Consider the following 16,401-nt stretch of genomic DNA (forward strand, 5'->3'; position numbering starts at 1 on the left):
ATGACTCGCTTCAAATTCTTGACCAAAATGGTACCTGCCTCCTCATCCTACTCGACCTTTCATCAGCATTCGACATGGTCAAACACAAGAACTTACTTGATCTGTTGAACACCAGAATGGGTATTTCAGGGTCTGTACTCAAATGGTTCACCTCCTTCCTTCCTAACCGTAAACAGAAATTCAGAATTAACAACACTATGTCCAGCCCCGTTCCAGTAACATTAGGAGTCCTGCAAGGATCATCTGTATCCCCAACCCTGTTCAATCTAGTCATGGAGCCTTTCACTGCAATGCTTCATGCCTCTAATGTACAATTCCACATGTACGCGGGCGATACCCAACTCTACCTCAAACTTCAATCCCCGGAAGACATCAAAGTTCTCAACGCAACGCTGAAGAACACACAAGCATGGCTGGCAGAGAACCATCTCAAACTTAATGCTCTAAAGACTGAATTCCTACTAATAGCCCCCCCTCAAAAATCCCCATCGCTCAAGACTGGCTTAAACACCTCAATGCATTCAACATCCAACCTACCATTGTAGACTCTGCAAAATCCTTAGGCATAACCCTCGATTCCAATCTCAATATGCAACGACATATCAGCAATGCAATGAAGGGAGCTAATTTCCAAATCAACACCTTGAGGAAACTGAATCCCTTCCTCCCAACAAAAGACTTGCGAACTGCAGTCCAAGCGCTAGTTATCTCTCGGATTGACTATGGAAGTACCGCCCTCTGCGGCCTCCCCCTATCCACAACTGCACCATTAGGAGCCTCTATCAATGCTGCAGCAAGGCTCATCACTGGGTCTAAAAAATGCTCACACATCTTCCCCGACTTAAAATCTTTGAACTGGCTACCATACGAAGCCCGAATACAACTGAAAATCATGTGCATCACGCACAAGGCCTTCCACCACAACTCCCCCAGTTACATTGCTCAGAAATTGACAATCTCAAGAGGCTCAAGAGCAACAAGAAGTGCACAAACTCTCCTCCTAAAACCACAAAGATTCCACAAGAAAAAAACGTACAAACGCTCCCTCTCGTTGATGGCTCCGAGGACCTGGAATGCCCTCCCTCCAGAAACAAGACTTATCTCATCCACTGCATCCTTCAAAAAGGAAGTCAAATCGATCCTTATGGCTAAATTCACTTGAATATAAACTTTGCAAATATTGTTTGACTGCGTATCTTTCCACTGTACTACAATGTCTGCAATGTCCTATTTGTCTTTTTGTAAAGCGCTCTGATATCTGTAAGGATCTGATTCGCGCTATATAAAACTTTGAAAATAATTAAATAAATAAATAAGATCTGTCGCAAACAATGGTGATGTGCTTAAATAAATTTTCTTGTTGATATAAAACCATGGTAAATGAAATAAAACTGCAGATGTATATAATGTAAATAGTTAGTTTGATTTAAACACTCCACTATAATACAGCAGCTCTCCTTTGATTCATACCGATCCATGAAGTAGGGAGAAAGTGTGCATGAATGATCCACAGTGGTATGGGCCCCACCGATGAATAAGTGAATGATTTGATACTTCAGGGAAAGGTAATGGAGTTCTAGAAATAATTTCCAGAGTAGTGCTGTATCAACACCACACCCTCCGGGGCATTCGGGCATGTCTATCCGACCCATCTTGAATACTCTCGGCCTAGACACGTAGTATCTGTACAATATCCGTAGCTGCGCCAGGTGAAATTGAGACTTATAACTATCGTTGTGGGGCTCTGCAGCGTCTCACTTCACTCTTTCGTTATCCAGGGGCCCCACATCTATCATCCAAGCTTCTCTAAGTGAGGTGAGGTTATCCGGCATATTGTTCATGATCTTCCTATATACCAGGGAGACTGCCTTGGAGAGCATTGGGTCCAGTATCAGTCGGTCCTTCATGGGGGTAATCTGGGACTTCCTCCCCTTTCGGCAGGTGACATTTCATGGTATGCTGAAATTGTCTGTATCGAAATATCTCCTCCTGTGCAACTCATATTTAGTCTTCAGTGTCTCGAATGTAACTAGGATGCCTGCCCTCCAGATGTCTCCCAGTTGCTCAATACCTATTGTGTGCCATTTTGTGTATGCTCTCAATGTTTTAGCCTCTCCCAGATCGTCGCTGTTCCACAGTGGGGTCTCTACTGTAAGTTCCTGTCCTATTCCAGGCATCTGTTGGTTGGTTTCCATGCACATATACCACCTGCTTATGAGGCGGCAGCTGGCCCCCTCCCCTCGTACCGTACAGGAGCACCGGATAGCCCTGGCTTCCCATGAGGATCGCATTGCTGGTGGTGTTCATCTACTTAAAAAAGATTATTTTTTCTTGATTCCTGGTTGAGTTTTTACTTGACAATTTGGTGACAAGGATGGGAAAATTGATTCATCACCCTGATCTTTATTCCATTAAAGATAGACTACTGTCTACTAAAAGCAGTCTGTGGATGCCTTACTCATCACTTCAGCCTTGGATTATAAAACAGTACCACAATGTACCTTATAAAGGGTATCAGAAGCTGAACATTAGTACCGATTTGTTAAATCGTTATTTTTAGTAGTCTACAGTCATGTTCTATCTGTGGTGAAGCCAATTCCTCAAGAAAATGCTGTCCTAGTTTATACAGACTTTAAAGTTCACTGAAGATCTTGACCATGGTTATTTACATATTGTATTTAAGATTTACATGTTTCAGATCCGTTTGTGGGGATTCTGATACACAAAGCTATTGATTAATTAACTAAAATGGTTCATCTTAGTAAAACTCTCTACTGCTTCAAAAATAACCAATACATTCTTAAAGGATATATTCTATCTCAGTTTACTCCAAAAAAGCTAGTTTCTGACTGTGTGTGGGTACACATTGACACCTTTTGGAAGAAAATCAGCATGTGTTTGGGAATTTAATAAGCTCCATCTACTGTGTTTCATCCATAGTGCACTGTCCCACCAGAGTGAGTCAACCAAGACATGGGACACTTTATATGATGTTGGACTAATACCACTGGAACAGGCCAGAAGATCCTGCTCCTGTCAGCTGGATTTGAATATATTAATGATGTTCACATTCAATCAATCAATCAATCATATCATATCATTTGTAAAGCGCACTACTCACCCGTGAGGGTCTCAAGGCGCTGGGGTGGGGAATGCTGCTACTGCTCCAAAAGCCAGGTCTTGAGGAGTTTTCTGAGGGTCAGCAGGTCTTGGGTCTGCCGTAGGTGGATGGGGAGGGTGTTCCAGGTCTTTGCGGTGAGGTGGGAGAACGATTTGCCGGCTGAAGTTGCTCTTCGGAAGCGGAGGACTGTAGCGAGGGGGCGGTTGGCGGAGCGGAGCTGGCGGGTGGGGGTGTATAAGCTGAGTCGTCTGTTGAGGTACGTTGGTCCGGTGTTGTGGAGTGCCTTGTGTGCGTGGGTGAGGAGCTTGAAGGTTATCCTCTTGTTGACCGGGAGCCAGTGCAGGTCTCTCAGGTGGGGTGTGATGTGGCTGCGGCGAGGGATGTCGAGGATCAGGCATGCAGAGGCGTTCTGGATGCGTTGGAGCCGTCTCATGAGTTTGGCCGAGGCTCCTGCGTAGAGGGCGTTTCCATAGTCCAACCTACTGCTGACAAGGGCCTGGGTGACTGTTCTTCTCGTTTCAGTAGGGATCCACTTGTAGATCCTATGGAGCATGTGGAGGGTGTTGAAGCAGGAGGAGGAGACGCCGTTGACCTGTTTAGTCATGGAGAGGGTGGAGTCGAGGATGACCCCAAGTTTGCATGCGTGGTCCATGGGTGTTGGAGCGGTTCCCAATGCGGTCGGCCACCAGGAGTCGTCCCAGGTCGAAGGGTTGGATCCGAGGATGAGGACCTCCGTCTTGTCCGAGTTCAGCTTCAGTCGGCTGTTCCTCATCCATTCAGCAATGGCCTTCATTCCTTCGTGAAGGTTGGTTTTGGCGGTGTGGGGGTCCTTGGTGAGGGAGAGTATCACCTGGGTGTCATCGGCGTAGGAGAGGATGTTGAGGTCATGCCGATGGCCGTCGTGGGTGAGTGGTGCCATGTAGATGTTAAAGAGAGTTAGGCTGAGGGATGAGCCCTGGGGTACGCCGCAGATGATCTTGGTGGCTTTGGAGCGGAAGAGGGGAAGGTGGAAGCTCTGTGTTCTGCCGAAGAGGAAGGAGGTGGTCCAGTCCAGGGCCTTCTCTTGGATCCCAGCGTTGTGGAGGCGTGTTCGTAGTGTATGGCGACAGACCGTGTCGAAGGCGGCTGACAGGTCCAGGAGGATGAGGGCCACCATTTCTCCATTGTCCAGCAGGGACTTAATGTCATCAGTGGCGGCGATGAGGACAGTCTTGGTGCTGTGGTTGCTGTGGAACCCGGACTGGGAAGGGTCCAGGATGTTGTTCTCCTTGAGGTAGCGGGTCAGTGGTTCGTTGACGGTCTTCTCGATGACCTTTGCCGAGAACGGGAGCAGGGAGATGGGCCGGAAGTTCTTGAGGTCCTTGGGGTCCGCCTTGGGTTTCTTGAGTAAGGCGTTGATCTTGGCATGCTTCCAGCTCTCCAGGAAGGTTGCTGTCTTGAAGGAGGTGTTGATGACTTTCCGGAGATGGGGTGCGAAGGATGTGCTGGCTTTATTGAAGATGTGGTGTGGGCATGGATCTGACGGAGATCCGGAGTGGATGGTGTTCATGATTTTGATGGTGTCATCGTCGTTGATGTTGGTCCGGTAGAGCAGGCGGTTGGTGTGGATGGTGGTCGTGGGGGCGGAGGTCTAGGTGGTTGTCGGGGCGGTCATGGCATTGAAACTGTCGTGGATGTCTGTGATCTTGCGGTGGAAGAAGGTGGCCAGTGAGTCGCACAGGTCTTGCGAGGGTGGACGTCGTTGGTGTTGGAGCTGGGGTTGGAGAGTTCCTTCACGATGTTGAGGAGCTCTTTGCTGTTGTGTGCGTTGTTGTCTAGGCGCTCTTTGAAGGAGGCACTTTTCAGTGGTTCTGATGAGGTGATGGTGTCTGCGAGTGGTATTCCTGTGGGCGTCCGGTGTTCATTCACGGAGCCAGATCTTCTCCAGCTTTCGACAGGTTTGCTTGGAGGCCCAGAGGTCTTCAGTGAACCAGCTGGCTTTCCTGTTGGTATGATTGTTGGAGGGTTTCTTGATCGGGGCGAGGGTGTTGGCGCTGTCGTTGATCCACTGTCTGAGGTTCTGGCCGCGGTGTCGGGGTCGGTATGGTCGGCGGGTGGGCTCTGAGAGAGGGTGGTGGTTAGCTGGTCTTCGGTGACTTTGCTCCAGCAGCGGTGAGGCATCTGTTGGGTGCGGTGGTGCGTGGTGGGTTTCTTGAAGGTGAAGTGGATGCAGCGGTGGTCGGTCCAGTGGAGTTCGGTGGTATGGTTGAAGGAGACGTGGGGGCTTGCGGAGAAGATGGGGTCAAGCGTGTGACCGGCAGAGTGGGTGGGTGTTGTGACGAGTTGTCTGAGTCCAAAGTTGGCTAGGTTGTCGATCAGGGTGGTGGAGTTGGTGTCGTCATTGTTCTCGAGGTGGAATTTCAGGTCCCCGAGGAGGATGTAGTCCGTTGAGGCGAGGGCGTGTGTGCTGACGAAGTCGGCGAAGGAGTCGTTGAACTGTGGTCGGTGTCCGGGCGGTCTGTACATGAGGGTTCCTCTGAGGGTGGTGTTAGGGTCGGTGTGGGTCTGGAAATGCAGGTGTTCGGCGGTGCTGAGGGTGTCGTCGGTGTTGGTCGAGACTCTGAGAGTGTTCCTGTGGACGATGGTGATTCCTCCTCCGGCTCTGTTGGTGCGGTCCTTGCGGGTGATCTTGTAGCCTTCCGGGACGGCTATGGCTATGTCGGGTGCCCAGGCGGGGTTCAGCCAGGTCTCCGTCAGGAAGGTGATGTCTGGGGAGGTTGAGTCAAGTAGGTCCCAGAGTTCAACTACATGTTTTGAGTTGGGTGTTGAGAAGGATGCATCTGAGGTGGTTGGGTTCTTTCCTGGTCGGCAGCGTGGGGGGCGGATGCTTGTGAAGCTGCAGTTCCGGCAGGTGAGAGCTCCGTGGGTGCGCTTCGGGGCGGCCAGGAAGCAGGTGTGTGATCGTCCGGTGTTGAGTGCGTGGAGGGTTCTGGAATCGTAGCTGTGTCGGGCGTCGTGGCGTTCGTGGTGTCCAGGGGTCCTGGCGCTGGGAGCGGTCCAGGCACGGACGGGTACAGACGGGCTTGTGTTAGGTGCGCCAGCGGCGCAACAGCGGCGCGCCCGCTGAGCGCGCCAGCGCATGAGTGGTTGTGGGAGGGAGGAGCAGCTGGGAGGCGGGTGCGGGCGGCGAATGGGATTGCAGGTGGGCGGGGCCACGGGAGAACTGGGCACAGGAAGGAAAAACAAGTTTAGGCAAGAAAACAATTACAGGCACAGAGGAATAAAAACAAGTCTGGGCAAGAAAGCAAGTACAGGCCCAGGGGAATAAAAACAAGTCTGGGCAAGAAAGCAAGTAAAGGCACAGGGGAATAAAAACAAATCTGGGCAAGAAAGCAAGGACAAGCACAGGGGAATTAAAACAAGTCTGGGCAAGAAAGAAAGTTAGGCACAGGGGAAAAATACAAGATTAGGCAAAAACAATGCAGGCAGAGCCGTGCAGCAGCGTGGGGAGCGACCTGCCTGCGAGCAGGGTCATAGGTCGCTTTGTTGCTGGAGTTTCTCCATTAAACGCTTGTAGGAGGAAGACCTCCATATATTTCCTATTTGAAATATCTAGGTATGATTACATACCACCCACTACTGAACTCTTTCCTTCTTCACAAAAGACTGCCAGGATTAGGCAGACATTCTTTTAGCCACCAAGGTCTTGAAGGCTTTTACCGATATGGCACTATTCTGTTCTCCAACATAAGCTGTTGGTCAGGGAACCTGGTTGTCTTCTAAATGGTTGCCTGCTCAATGTGTTCTCAAGGAACTGGCATCACAGATTTATGGAACTTTTCCAATTTTGGAAATCACAGGCCTGGCTGCTATACACCTTGGACTACTTTCCTCATGGAAACAACACCACTCTTCGACTATGTCAGGCTGAGCCTGTAATTTGAAGCTTGTTTTCCTGATCATCACTTCCAGCATGAGGCATGGAAGATATGCTGTTTCCATATCCATCTACCACAGTTACAGTTGTTGGTGCTTTGGAAGGGCTACAGTGTTGTGAGCTGCATATGGGAACCTGTCTTTTTTTTTTTTTTTAAATGAACACACCTGCTTTGCTGCATTAATTGTTTCTTTCTAGAAATCCTGCTTCACTTCATCCTTCAGTGTGTGTGTTTGTAGATCACTTGTCTGTGTTGTCTTGCCTATCAAAGGCCCAAATGTGCTGACTGTGCTGCTCTTTGTGCTCTTCTAAAACTCACTGTTGGAAGGCGGTTTTTCCCCTGTGCTTCAGGATCTTTGGTGGTGGCTTTCTCCGAAGGTGGATCAGAGATGGGTGAAGGTGGAATTTCCCCATTCTTACTTCATTCACCTGAGGCTACTTGGTCGATGGCAGCAGCATTGACTTGCCCACATTGCATTGCCTCATACAGGTTACCTGCCTGCTCCAGAACACTGGCTCCTTTGCCTCTGCAGATTGGTGCAGCAGCTAAATCAGTCGTGCTACTAAACTTCAAGTGGCACCCCAAAAAAGTACATGGAGGGGGTCCCCCATGCTCCAGACCCAGTCAGGAGCTCTCAGGCCAGTGGCCAGCCACCAGTACACAGTGCCAGAGTGGGATCCTGAGCCCCACCTTCTTCAATTTCTATATGGCACCCCTCAAAGCCATCATCACAAGCCACAGGCTCCACATCTTCTCCTAAGCCGACGACATCCAGCTGATCATCTCCCTCACCAATAAACCCACAGCCGCCAGAATAAACTTTCACAACGGAATGAAGGCAGTTGCTATCCGGATACAAGAGATCTGCCTCAAGCTCAACTTGGACAAGACCGAAGTACTTATCCTGGGACCCGCCCCCCTCAGCCTGGGATGACTCCAGATGGCCAGTCACACTAGAAACCCTTCCTACCCCTACAGACCATGCACGCAACTTCGGCATCATACTGGACTACTCGCTCCCAATTAATCACCAAATTAATGCAGTATCCTCATCCTGTTTCCACACCCTCAGCCTGCTTTGAAAGACATTCAGATGACTCTCCACAGAATCCAAAAAGACGGTCACCCATGCACTCATCACCATTCAGACTTGACTACGGCAATGCACACTATGACACCCAAAAACAACTCAGAAAACTACTGAGCATACAGAACGCCGCAGCCAGACTGGTCCTCGACATACCATGCCACAGCCAAATGACACAACACCTCTGACACCTTCACTGGCTCCCTATCAACAAGAGAATTACCTTTATGCTCCTCACACATGCCTACAAGGCCCTCCACGATGCAGCACCAGAATATCTGAGCCACCGCCTTGCTTTCAACCCACCCGCCAGACAACTCAGCTCTGCCCAATTCACCCTGACCTCCATCCCATGGATCTACAAGACCAGAACCGGGGAAAGATCCATTGCCTACCTCGCCTCCAAGACCTGGAACACCATACCCCTCCACCTCAGGCAGTCAGGGTCATTGACCTAGTTCAGGAAGGACCTCAAGAGCTGGCTCTTCGACTGAACCGCCACACCCAGGCAAATCAGCAGCCCGTTCCCCTCAGCACCTTGAGGCCCGCATCGGCGAGTAGCTGCTCTTTACAAACCCCAGATTGATTGATTGATTGACCCCTGGAGATTCCCCCGCACTTCTTGGGATGTTGTTACACCACAGAGCTGAGTGGTGGCAAAGACAGATGCTTTCTGAGGATAGTGGCCTGGACATAAAACCAAAGCAATTTGGTGGCATATCACAAGATTTTACAAGGGTTATTCCAAAGCAAAATGGAGAATACTGTTGCCAGGTCAGCAGTGGAAGAGATTATGACAGCCCTTTATTTAAAGGCAAGTAAATAGATAAGAGATGTGTCACGAGATTTCAAGAACATTTGTTCTATCACTGACTAGCCCCCTGTTTTGCTATTCACTTGTTTTTCCCAGCTCTGTTCTTATCATTGTTCTTTTTAATCCCTTGTGATTTTTCTATTGCCTTTGCTGCTGTGTTTTCTATTTTTCTTGTTTGGAGAGGTTTTTGTTTCGCTTCTTCCTGCTCCTGTGAGGATGCTCAGTAACCTTTGTTTGCTTCTTTTTTCAGGATCACTGCTCATATTCCATTTTTTTAGTGAGTCAGCATAGTGGTGTGTTTTAGGGTGACCAACCGTCCCTAAATTTCACGACCGTCCGTAATTTGGACCTCACGTCCATTGTGAGTGAGGATCCTTTTTATGGACACCTTTTGGCCGTAATTTTGGGCCTTGCAGGGGAACAGAGCTGTTCCCCTGTGAGAGGCCTTAGCTTCCTGATGGGGCCGCCTCACACTCATCCTCGGAGCACTAGAGCAGCCCCACCCCGCCCATTGTTTTTCTGTCTGCTGCAGATTGCCACATACAGAATGACAATGGTCCAGTTTAGGCTCTTACAGCATGTGGTGGCCTTCTCCTGCTGTGGTCTAGGGCAGGGCATTCTGTTAGGGTTAGACAGAAGAAATGTACAAAACAAACATAAAAAGTTAAAAAGAAGAGGTTAACGTTCCTACACAGTCTCATCATTTCAGCGCTGAAGCATTTTTATTATTATATAAAATGAAGACATAGTTGCTGCTTTTTTACTTTTTTTATGCAACTAAAATCCATTGACAAAGCCAGTAGTCCTGGCTTGTTATAGGTCTAATGTTACTGGATGCAATGATAGAAACAGCAAAATACGAGTCGGGTGGCACAGTATGCTCAGCATACATTTTAAGGTGAGGTGTTTTAAGTCACAGCCTTAATTACATCAGACACACCCATGGAGAGACCCTCAGATTTTTCATCTCACTTAAAGACCTGGAAACAACACTATGTCACCATCACCTTGTATCCTGGCACTGTGCAGGACTCATGACTACCGCGTTTTCAGATTGCCTATGTGTAGGGGCATAGTGAACCCACCCGACTCCTTGCTTCAGGAACTACCACGTGGGTGAAGTTCTAGATGGACCTCTTCTGTCTGCAACTGGATGGGTGAAGGATGGGTGGCTAAGTGAAAGGGGAATGAAGAGAGAAAGCGAGGATGGATGGATAAATTATAGCATGGATAAATGATTGACAGAACAAATTGGTGAATGGGTACATGGATGAGTGAAAAGAAGAATGTAAAGATGGATAAGTAAAAGAATGCATACATGAGTGAAAGGGAGGGTGGAGAGCTGGAGGAAAGGATGGATGAATGATTAAAAGGGTGAATGGGTGGACAGATAAGTGACTAGGTGGATGGATGAGTAAGTGAAAGGATGACTGGATGGGCGAAAGGGTAAATGATTGGATAGATGGGTGGAAGAGTGGATGGGTGAGTGAAAGGATGTCTTGGGTGAAAGGGTAAATAGTTGGATGGAAGAGTGAATGGATGGATGGGTGGAAGAGTGGATGGGTGAGTGAAATGATGGATTGGGTGAAAGGGAGGATGTATTGATGAGTGAAATGATGGATGGAAAGATAGATGATGGATAGGTGTTCAAATGGTTGAAAAGCTTTGGATATGGATGGGCACACAGATGGAAGGACAGAATGAATGGTGAAAGACTGAATGATGGATGAAATAATTAACATTTTGAGTGACACCCAACTGCTACTTGAATGTTACACTAGTAATTGTAAATCTTTGCATGCTTAGTTTTATGTGTAAGATTTTAGGGAGAGTCTCATAGTGCCATGAGCTGTGCTTGAGATGTATATTGTGTTTTAGCAATAGGCAAGGCGTCAAAAATAAACTATGTAATAATGTATTGACAGTGCATTCTTAGGAAAAGCTGCAGGGAAAGCACATTTGTGACTTCCGTCAGCTTGGCAATTCTCTGCGAAGCCCCCATAAGTAAAGTCAGATTCCATATTTTAAGTTCCCCTTGCAGAAACACCCATAATGAGTTCCCTATAGTGGGTTCATCACAGCAATCCTTCCTTTAGTTTACCTATGCGTGCCGCTTTACATCTCACAATGGCACTCAGATATGAGATGCTAGTAATAAAGTCTCTCTGAGCAGATATTCCTGACCGCTTCTCTCACCAAACATTCCTGCTCAGGACCATGAGTTGTAACCAAAATATCAGACTGGACAACTCAGCGCAGAAACCATATAGATAGATTATTATCCTATGAAATACCACAAAAAGACCTGCATGGTTGCTCAAAGCTGCAAGCATACTGAAAAACCGTGAAGTGCACGATTGTCTCAACCTAATATAAAACTTATTTGACTTGTACTTCCTCTGTAAAACGTACTTTTTGTCCCGAAGTTTTGTCCTGCATTTTGACCTTCTGTCCTGAATTTTTGTCCTGAATTTTGACCCTCTGTCCTGAATTTTTACACTTACCGTCCTGAATTTGCACCCATGCCAGTTGGTCACCTTAGCGTGGAGAAGTGTGGCTCAATGGTTAGAGCGGCAGACCCTGATGCAGAGGTCTAGCCTGGGGCCAGGGTTCAATTCCCTGCCTCTGCTGGTCTTGGGCTCAAAAATTCCACTGACCTGATAATTCTCGCCTCAGTGCCTATTCCAATCATGGAGTCCCACTCTGCAACTCTGGACAATAGCTTGTTTAATCTCCACAACGGCCCCCACAACGCTAAGGATGCCTGGCCTCCACCTTGGGGGTTCCCAGGAGTGGACGCCTCACAGGGAAAGCCAGGATGGGTTCCACAGCGGTATTCGTACAAGCGCCTTGAGACTCTTGTGGGTGAGTAGTGCGCTATAAAAGTATCAATTTTTTTTTTTAGCGTCTTTAGATGGTTGCCTTTCTCACCCTTCCAGCCTTTGATGAAATAATGTTGACACCACTTAACACTGTCTCAGTTTTCTCCTAGGTCCCTTGGGTGCCTCTTGTATTAGTCTTGTACCTTGATTCCCTGGTTTTGATCCTGGATTTCAGTTACCTAGTCTGTAATAAAGAACCTCTTCTAAAAAGATAATGTTTTACCTTGTTTCTTACTTCCCATAGGTCCTGTTTTTCATTATCAGATGATTCAAATTCAGAAAACTGCATTTTCTAGGAAATGTATATTCCAGTCAACTCTCATAGTCCCACATGCCTCTTCTGTATGTCATCTTTTTCTAATTGAAATTCCTCAAATCCAAAATACAAGAATCATTATCGTTGCTCCAGTTTTTTTGTTTTAATCTCTGTTTTTTAATGTATTTTATTGCATTTTAAATATAAACAAACATCAATAAAGAACACATAACTATTTGTTGGAGGCCCTCAACAAAATAAAACTATTAAAGTCTTTGATTCTGGCATTGATAGTTCATGGGGTAAATCAGGAGTGGCAGGGAAGGTGGTGCAAACAACATATGTATAGTAAGTAGAGAAAATAGATAAACAAAAAGGGAGAGGGGAGGGAACGGAGCAGAGTCAAAATCAATACTTGGTGTGACAGGTATCCCTCACAAGAAGTGTAGCAACAATTCCGATCCCTCTCCTACTTCGTGGTGGACATTGATAAACAGAACCACGAGTCAAGTCTGAGGAGGAGATACTAAAGGCTCTGGGCCAACCAGGAGCTTCTCCAGTTGTGGATCCATGCTGCTGCTGCTGGTGTTTGTCTGGGGCTGTTGCCCATGACAGCATTCGCTACGTTTCGAAAAGATGTAAGGTAGTCTTCCCAGCTTTGAGTATGTTTGTGTTTTGTTGATCTTTACAATTGTCTCTAATGAGGAATTCTCATTCTGCCTTTGCCCAATATTTCAATGGACCTTTCCATTGTTATATGCGGGTCCTTTTGGTGATTTGCAATGAGTGACTATGTTCCTCTTCACTAGTGTGAGGGCCAAGTAAATGAAGTGGTTTCCCCTCTTTACCTTTTTGAGGTGGCGGAATCGTCCTAGTGCCTGTAGTATCATGAAGGTGGGATGTTACCACTACCCAAAAGGCCAATGTTTTTTGGGATGGCCAAATCATGTGGAGGAAACCTGCAACTACTGTGCCTTATCTAGGGCATGCAGTGTTGCTATTGTGGTGAATTAGGCCTAGCCTCCTTGGAGTAAGGTAGCCTTTATGTAAGAAATGGGATTGTTGGAGGCAGAATTTGGGGCCAAATAATCAAGAAAGGACGATACATTATCGCCACTTTTATCGGCAGGAAACTGCCAATAAAGCAGTGATAATGGGCTTGATGTTAGGCCCTTGTGAATTCCCATAGAAACCCAGGTTAACACCAGAACCTGAGCTTCCATGGGAATTCACAAGGGCATATTATCAAGCCCATTATCGCCGCTGTAGCGGCAATTTCCTGCCGATAAAAGCGGCCATAATGTATCGTCCTTTCTTGATAATATGGCCCTCGGTGTTTCTGGAGACTTGAGTGAGATATTCTAATGCTGAGGTCCATTCCTTATCAGTAAATGATGTCTTATGCCCTGGGACCATTTAACTTCTAGGGTTCAGAGGTCCATATCAAGGTAGAAAATGGCAATTTGCATCTCTGGATGAAGCAATAAAGTACTGGCAGATATTTCAATTGCAGTATTAAGAAGGCCATACATGCATGTGAATCAGAGACTGAGTCTGTGTCCTAAAGGAAGCTGCATACATGGACAGGGGCTCTGTGCCACCTGATGACTCCATGCCGGTCATCTCAATTGGAGAAGCATACATCAAGTAACTAAGAAAGAGAGAGAGACAGGTGCATCAAGTGATGATTGGGGTAGGCGACATGAGAGACTGACCCTAGAGAATGGTGCTCTGGAAAGCAAGAACGCGTGCAGTCTTACCTGTGCAGCTCTAGTGACCCCCGCCATCCTTACATGCTTCCGTTCCTGAGGCTCAATGTGAGTGGAGTGTCACAAAAACACAGCTCTGGCTGGAAAAAGCATGTGGTCGTTTAACATTGAAACTGTCACAATCTGGAACTAGAAATGATGCAATAAAATAACACTAGTCGAAGGAGCAATATGGTGACCGCACAAAAACACAGAGGTGAAGCGCAGTAAACGTAAGGCTTGTGGTCTAACATGTAAGAATGCACATTTGAGCTGATATATTTCTGAAAGTGTAATCCTACATTTACATGCTTTACCAATTATTCTCTGGAATCTACACGTGTATTTTGGATGCTTTCAGTCTTATTAAGCTTGTATTTTATGCAGGCTGGACTGCTTACTTTTACTTCAAAACACGTTTATTAACTGCATAGTGATTTATGTTTACACGCACAGAAGGTGAAAACATATAGTCATACTTTGATGTAAAATTAGATATTGCCCGAGGAAACCCTCCTGTATTACTCTTCTTCTATATATATAAAAATGAATGTATGTCTGTCTGTTTGTCCTTTAGGCATTACTACACCATTCATCCGATCGGCATGAAACTTTAGGAAGTTGTTGAGTACACTCTCGCGAAGGTTTCTGGCAAAAAAAAATAAACATTTGTTAAATATCGGCCCCCCGGCCCCTCAGGGCCCTCATAATCTTTCCAATACTGAACGTTTACAGTTTCCGGTGCGACTCTCTTTTGCAATGACCATCAACAAAGCACAAGGAAAATCGCTGCAAGTGTGTGGACTAGATCTGGAGAATTCGTGCTTCTCACATGGACAACTGTATGTGGCAGCTCACGCATCAGAAAACCTTCTGATTTATTCGTGTACACACCAGACGGAAAAACAGAAAAATACTGTGTATCAACAAGCACTCGAATAAATAAACAGAATTAAAACAACACTTTAAAATGTTTCCATATTAAAATGAAAAAGTTTCAATAAAAATGACACAATGTAAATTAAATGTTATTATAACAAGTTTCCCTAAATTTCCTTTCTTCTGAGATCGCAGCAACTCGCGACGGGTAAGCTAGTTCAATTTCAATTTCAAGCTTTATTCGACTATTAAAAACAATCACAAAAGCGTACAATAAAACACAATACAAACATTATAATAAAACAATAGCTCAGAAATGAAGAATTTCGGAAGATTTAAAACACCAGACTTTTCCTATGAGAAATGGCTTTGAGTAAAAAAGTAGCAGTAAAAAAACAGGTGTCTGCAGAGTCAAGTGCAAATAACAAACTTATGGCTTGGGTAATAGTATACACTGATAATCTTAAAAACATAGGTCTGAGATAGAGACGGCGAAGATGCATATAGAGTGGGCAGATAAGGATGAAATGCCGAGTACTTTGCCTAGTCTGACCATCGCAAGGACAGGGAGAATGGCTAGGAAGTTTCATCTCAGGGAAGGCAACTAAGTTATGTACAATACCAAGTCTGAGTCGTGTCAGAACAAACTGATGGGACTGCTTGGTTATGAATTTTAGGTACATAGGCATGCCCTTTCCTTCAAGTTTAGTGGTGTGATAAAATACATAGGTAGACATGGTAGTACACTTTAACCTACGCATATCAGACTTAGTTTGGATGAAAACATCTTTAAGTTCCTTTTTCGATACAGTAACGGCACAATAAGGATCCTTAATGATGTCAAAATTAAATACATTGCCATAGGTAGATGAGACATAGCTTATCCAGGGAATCTTAAGGACTTTGTCCAACTTCAAACAATCGGTGATAATCTTCCTAGAAAAAGTAGTCTCTTCTTTAGCCCATATTGACCTCCATACCATGAGGGGTCTTAATCCCATCAGATCAGTCAGATAATTTAAACAAACCTCACTATGGCACAGTACAGAAGGTGCCGAGGGAGGTAGGCAAAGCAATCTTCTAAGGAACCCATTCTCGATATTTTGCAGTACCCTATGCTGACTATAGCCCCAAATACCAGAGCCGTACAGAGCAATAGACGCACATCTATGCCTGTAAATGTCTACCATACCAGGTATACGACGGCTTCCTAGCTTTGCAGCGAAACGAAAAATACCAGATGAGCTTTTGGCCATTCTACCATTAACATTTGAGATCTCCTGGGACCATGTCCCCTTATTGTTAAAGGTGACACCGAGGTAGCAGAACCTATCCACTACCTCAATATTATGATTGTTAAAATGGAACGGCATAACAGACTTCATCCGTTTACCACAGGCCATAATAAAGGTCTTGGTGTTATTTATTTTCAATTTCCTCTCATTGATAAAATTATAAAAAGTATTCATAAGTTTCTGTAGCCCATTTGGAGTACGCGAGAGAAGCACCGTATCGTCGGCATAAAGCAGAACTGGTATGGGAAGTCCACCGACTTGAGGGGAATCAGCCTGGACCTTTTTGAGTTCAGATTCAATAGAATTGATAAAGAGGGAAAATAGCAGGGGGGCCAGTACACAGCCCTGCCTTATGCCTGACTTAACCCTGATAAGCTAGTTTTAAATACAGCATGTCTCGAA

The sequence above is a fragment of the Lissotriton vulgaris genome, chromosome 9 (assembly GCF_964263255.1).
Source record: "Lissotriton vulgaris chromosome 9, aLisVul1.2, whole genome shotgun sequence".
Lineage (NCBI taxonomy): Eukaryota > Metazoa > Chordata > Amphibia > Caudata > Salamandridae > Lissotriton > Lissotriton vulgaris.